Here is a 6,397-nt window from a genome sequence, read left to right as displayed (position 1 = left end):
CTATTCCATGAATTTTACCCTGAGTTCTTCGAGGGGACCTCTTCCAGTAAAAAGAGGACCACCACCACGAAGTGGAGGTCCTCCTCCTAAAAGATCAGCACCTTCAGGACCAGTTCGTAGCAGCAGTGGAATGGGAGGAAGCGCCCCTGTGTCACGTGGAAGAGATGTTTACGGAGGTCTGCCACGCAGGGAGCCACTGCCTTCTCGTCGAGATGTTTATTTGTCCCTGAGAAATGATGGATATTCCACTAAAGACAGCTATTCAAGCAGAGACTATCCAGGTTCCTGAGATACACGAGATTATGTGCCACCACCAAGAGATTATATTTATCGTGATTAGGGTCATTCCAGTTCACGAGATGACTATCCATCAATACGCTATAGTGATAGAGACGGATATGGTCGGGATTGTGACTATTCAGATCATCCAAGTGGAGGTTGTTACAGAGACTCATATGAGAGTTATGGTAACTCACGGAGTGCTCCACCTACACGATTGCCCCCGGCCATCTTATGGTGGAAGCAGTCGCTATGATGATTACAGCAGCTCACGGGACGGATATGGTGGAAGTTGAGACAGTTACTCAAGCAGCCAATGTGATCTCTACTCAAGTGGTCGTGATCGCGTGGGCAGACAAAAACGAGGGCTTCCCCCTTCTATGGAAAGGGGGTACCCTCCTCCACGTGATTCCTACAGCAGTTCAAGCTGTGGAGCACCAAGAGGTGGTGACCATGGAGGAAGCCGAACTGATAGAGGGGGAGGGAGAAGCAGATACTAGGAACAAGCAAAACTTTTGGACCAAAAATCCTCATTCAAATTAACAAACAAAGATGGAAACTTTGTCATAGACTACCCAAGGACTACTAAAAGGAAAGATTATGTTACCTTTTTAAAATTTCCTGTTCCCCTTAATAATTCTTGAGAGGGAAATAAATAAGACATGTTTAATTTTATTTGGTATTATGAGTTGCTTTCAACAAGCAAATGGTAGAGATGTGTAAGCCTTGACTTGTTACTAGTGTTGTACTTTTCCAAGTAAATGTGTCCCTAAAGGACACTTCCTGATTTTTCCCAGTCAGTAAGGCAAGCAATCCCAAGATCTTCCACAGACTCTCAGCCATCTAAATGTCCTCTGGTCTCCACTGAGAGATGAATTACCCTGCCTGTGCAGACAGCTAGCCATTAGAGAGGGTTGGTTGGGTGTGTTACTTTCAGGATTTTAGGGTATCTTCCAACTGAAACCTCAAATGTTCGCAGTATATATATTAAAACAAACAAACAAACAAACAAACCTGAGATCCAATGCCTAAGGATGTACTATTTACCCAGAACCCCCCCCCAAAAAAAAGCAAATGGATACTGGCCATATTTTGCTTTTCTGACATTTCCTTGGGAATCTACAAGAACCTCCCTTCCCCTCCCTGAGTAAGACCATTTAAGTGTGCGTTAAACAACTACAAAATATGCAGCAATAAAAAGTTTGGCCAAAATCAACCATGAAGCTGCAAAACGATACTTGCTCTTACTGTTTCAAATTTTTGCAACTCTGTAGTGTCTCACTTTTAAAGGAACAGCTTGATTGCAAAGGAGAAAATAGATAAGCAATGAAGTTATCTCCAACTTCCTAAAGGCTTATGACTTCTAAAAAATGAATCTATCAGCATTCCACATCAGATTTAAAGCACCAAATGCCTGTGAAACAGCAAAGATGGTTGAACCTAATGGTCATATGGTCGTGGAGTGCTGATTGAGTCACAGTAGATAAAGCTGGCAGTAAGGAACAGTCAGAGGCTCAGAGTTGTTGAAGCAGAGGAATGCTGAGACTAAGTTACAGCAGTTGCTTACCCAGTGTGCATCAGAGTTGATTTGGTACAGGCAATAGATTTTTTTTGTCTTCAAGGGAGGGAGGCTAATGAAACCTAATCAGTGCTGGTTGAACCTTAATTAGGGAGTGGTGGATCACTTAAAATTGACTGCATAGAAGGAGGCTAATTGTTAAGTGGAGGTACCTACCCAAGAAGTTCCGGTGACTCTTTGTAGAGGTTCAGTAGTTCCGGCAAAGTAATGGAGCAACTCTGCAATTTAGAGCTGATCACTGACTAGAGGGAACTTGAATTAGCTGGGACTGTAACTCCATGGTGGAGTGCTTGCCTAAGTACCAGTGAGGCCTAGAGTCCAACCCCTGCCAGAACACACAAACACTTCAGTCAGAAAAATTACACCTCAGTGGTAACTTTATTCACTGATGTCTGAGTTTCAGCAAGGAGCCCATTTGATGAATTGCCTCATCAGTAAGAAACATTATCAATTGTCCTGTAAAACTTAGAAGGGGAAGGGAAGTGCTGAGAAATGGAAATAAAATCTGGAAACATTGTTAGATTAGTGGAGAGCATATTGGAAACAAAAAATAGGTCACTGGGTCATTGTAGTTTTATAAAGGTACTTTACCCTCCGGTCTCCATCTTGGAAACAAATCATGATACAATTCTAGTTTACTGCTTTGGAAACTAAGAGCCCGTAATGTAAATGCAGATATTTTCAACAAAAGCAGGTTGAGTTATAGGGTCAAAGAATTACACTCAACTGCGATTTTTCTTAAGAATTTGTTACAATACTGTTATAGTTGAGGGGATTTCAAGACTTCAATAGTCTAATCAGGCCTGGAGTGGGTTCTTCTGTCAAGACTTTTAGCCTCTTAAAATTTTATGTACATTTTTTGTTTGTCATTGTCAGTACTACACTGAATATGAATATTGAATTCAAAGTAGGGAGTACATAAAAAATTTTAAGAGACTTTTTTGACAAATGATAGAATATAGAACCAGCAGGTCTAAAATCTACAATTAGATAAAAATTAGCCTTGATCTTCTGGCTAAAGTCTGGTTGTAGAAGAATTTGAATAATACAGTATTGTGGTGTATTTGGTCGCTGGATGTAGAACATAGGTATTATATATCATTTTTTGCATTGAAAATCAATAAAACTTGAACATGTAAAAAAAAAAAAAAGATCAACTGCAGCCTGTAACTCATTCTAATAAATCCCCTTTCAGCTGGGGGGTGGTGGCACACACCTTTAATCCTAGTACTTGGGAGGCAGAGGCAGGCAGATTTCTGAGTTTGAGGCCAGCCTGATCTACCGAGTGAGTTCCAGGACCACAAGGGCTATACAGAGAAACCCTGTCTCGAAAAGAAAAATAAATAAATAAATAAATAAATAAATAAATAAATAAATCTTCTTTCAGGTAAGAAAATGAGTGAGAGATCATTATATTTGATATTTTATCTCTAAATCAGGCACAACAAATAGATTGGCTGGCCCATTAGCACTTTCCCCATTGCCTGTCTAACCAGACCCTATAATGTTTAACTCTAGACAATTACATCCAGGATGATAGGATCTTACTTTGAGAAGTTTCACTCCCTTTTTGTTTGCTTGTTTTGATTTTTGAGACTAGGTTTTTCTATGTAGCTCTAGTTGTCCTAAAACTAGGTCTGACTCTGACAAGCAAGGTGTCTTTGAGCTCAGAGATCCTCCTGCCTCTGCCTCTGTTCCCAGATCTTCTTCTTTCCCTTAGATGCTTTGACTAAAGACTTACACCATCAGTCTAGGCAGAACCTTGCCTCCTTAGGCAATGCCAATAGGTGCTAGGATTGTGGGTTTAAAACCCGTCTTCCCCCAGAGTAATGATTGGGAGGGGCCATGAAGTATAGAGTATAATTAACTAACTGGAGACTTGTTTTAATCAGAGCGTCAAGAACTTGCCCTCAGCATTCCATGGATAAAGTCAAGGAGATGATGCAGTTCTGTCCCAGTTTTGTCAAGGATACAAAATACAGATTGTGAAAAGCACACACTGAAAAGTGCACAAGTCTTGTCAGCACTGAGTCCACAATGTTCCACGTCTAAGCCACATTGTTTCTGTGGAGAGCCAAGTCACTGCTACGAGGATGACTGGATTGTTGATTGGGAACCATACTAACTACCCTGTGTATTTCAGAGCTAGGATTGCCTGAGATACCGTCCCAGATTGAAGTATGCTGTGAAAAGGGGCACAGAAGTCTTCCAGAGTGAGAGTCCGAGGGAGCCACAAGTGTCCTCAGGAGATGTGGACAAAAATGACAAAGATACAGAGAAGCCAGAAACACCTACCCCAAGCTTGCTCAGGGAGAAAGGGCTGGAACTTGAGACCTGTGATGGTGGAGACTGCCCTGACCAGGATCCTGCTTCTGACATTCCCAGTCACCTAGGCTGCTGGGCATGGCTTCAAAGAGCTTTTGGCCAGAAGAAGAAGTTAAAAGGCAACCTAGAACTCTGGGCTAACATTTGCAATTAGGGAATCTTCAGTCAGCTCCTACTACTAAAGGAAAGACACATACAAAGGCAGGTGTATCTGCAGCCACTCGGTGTTTGTTTGTTTGTTTACAGCTTTTAAAATAAAAATGTTAAAAAGCTTATTAAATTTGTGTTCTTCTTGAAATGGCCCAAGGGAAAAGATGAAGGGTGTAGTGGAAACAGATGAGGATATACTACTGTTTCCTACTGTTGGTTACAGGATTAACTGGTGGTTTGTTTTAAAGGAAGTCCTCAGGTGACCATAGACATCCAGGTTCTCATGTGTGCTGAACCATAAGATAATCAGCACATAGGGAGCAATTTTGAGCACTTTGGGAAACAACTGATCTACCCAGCTGCCCCCTCCACTCCCACATTAATCTAGGGACCACCTGCAACTTCTGCTTACCCCTATGATTCTCCAGGTGTCAGGAGTACCAAGCAAAATTATTAAAGCCACACTATATGTGCAGACATCCAAACATGTCTACCTTTGTCTCAGTGGAAACTCGGATGTCTTGTATCCTTCAGGTGCATACAACATCCCAGAGGTGTTTGTTTGTTTTTTCTTTGAGACACTGGTTCTCAGTAGCTTAGCTGTTCTAGACTCTCCTGTACAGAAGTGGTGGCACAGGCCTCTAATCTGAATAATAGAGAGGCAAGGTGAAGTGAGTCTGAGTCCAGGACTAGCCTAGTGTACTGTACATGGAGAGTCTTTCTAATTTTTAGCACTTTCCAGAACACATTTCTGCATCACATGTCAACTCACCTGCAGAAACAAGACTGGCTAAGGTGGAAAGTCATGGCAGTGCTGGCCCTGACACAGAAATCCCAGCCACATTGCCTTGAGAGGGTGTAAGGAGCAGACCCTTAACAGGACCAACCATTTTGTAATAGGTAACTTGTAGAGATAAGTCTTGAAGTGAAGTTGTGCTGTGATAACCAGCTGTAATGAAGTCAGGGCCCAGTCATAACCAGACACCAGTGGTTACTGGCCACATACGTCAGCAGGGAGGTTAAATCAGACATAAAAGAGGAGCCCAAATAGAGCACATCATCACACATTGGTAGCCATGGCTGCCTAATGTGATCCTCTGAACAAGCCTCTTCAGCGCCAGATCATCAAAGACACAACAGAGAGACTGACACCTCCAACTTCATTGTCAAGCCCTGACTTTGTGGTCAAGCACCCTACAAGGTCAAATTAGCAATTCAACTAGCTGGAAGCCACAGCCTGACCCCACCTTCATGGACCCTGGACCTATAACCAAGACCATCATAAGGACTCAGGTGGTACAACCCATGACTGAATGATGTATTTACTGCTATGCTTATTTCTTTAGTAATTAGCAATTTATTATTTGTGTTCATTGCGCATTATATTGTTAGAGGCAATGCATAAGAAATGTGGCAATATCTTGTTGTAGCACTAGCCTTAGCATTGGTGATAATATGTTGTTTGCTGTGCATCATTAAAGAGTAACTGGATGTCAAAACCTCTGTCTCTGGTGTAATCTCTCTTCCCTCTCGAGGAGCTGATAATCTCATGGTCAAATTCAGCATAAGATCCCTGAGTGGAAAAAAAACCTGCCAATTCTCCCCCTTCGGGATACTAAAACCTTATCACAACCTGCTTGTGACACAAGAGAATCAAGGCTCGAGACAGAGGGTGGCTTTTATATGCTTCTAGTCTTGGAAGAGTTTGAATTTTATAAGCCTAAATTCAGCTGTTGCTCTTCTTGAACATTTTTTTTCCTTTTTTCTTTCTTTCTTTCTTTCTTTCTTTCTTTTTTTTTTTTTTTTTTTGTTTTTTTGCGACAGGGTTTCTCTGTGTAGTCCTGGCTGTCCTGGAATTCACTCTGTAGACCAGTGTGGCCTCGAACTCAGAAATCCTCCTGTCTCTGCCTCCCAAGTGCTGGGATTAAAGGTGTGTGCCACCACTGCCCAGTCTTCCTGAAATTTTAACCTCTCAAAACGAAATGGATCTGAGGCAGGCATGTTCACTCAGGGAACCTGTGAGTTCCTGGTCAGTCTGATTTACACAGAGAATTCTGGGACAGA

General features: G+C 42.0%; 1 pseudogene; it reads left to right on the top strand.

Annotated features, from left to right (window-relative positions):
• Positions 1 to 4: 4 nt before the first annotated feature.
• LOC114616280 lies at positions 5 to 779 on the top strand (annotated as a pseudogene).
• Positions 780 to 6,397: the final 5,618 nt, after the last annotated feature.

The sequence above is a fragment of the Grammomys surdaster genome, unplaced genomic scaffold (assembly GCF_004785775.1).
Source record: "Grammomys surdaster isolate TR1022 unplaced genomic scaffold, NIH_TR_1.0 314383, whole genome shotgun sequence".
In the NCBI taxonomy this organism is placed as follows: domain Eukaryota; kingdom Metazoa; phylum Chordata; class Mammalia; order Rodentia; family Muridae; genus Grammomys; species Grammomys surdaster.
The sequence above is the reverse complement of the archived record's forward strand: the minus strand, read 5'-3'. Positions and strand labels throughout refer to the sequence as shown.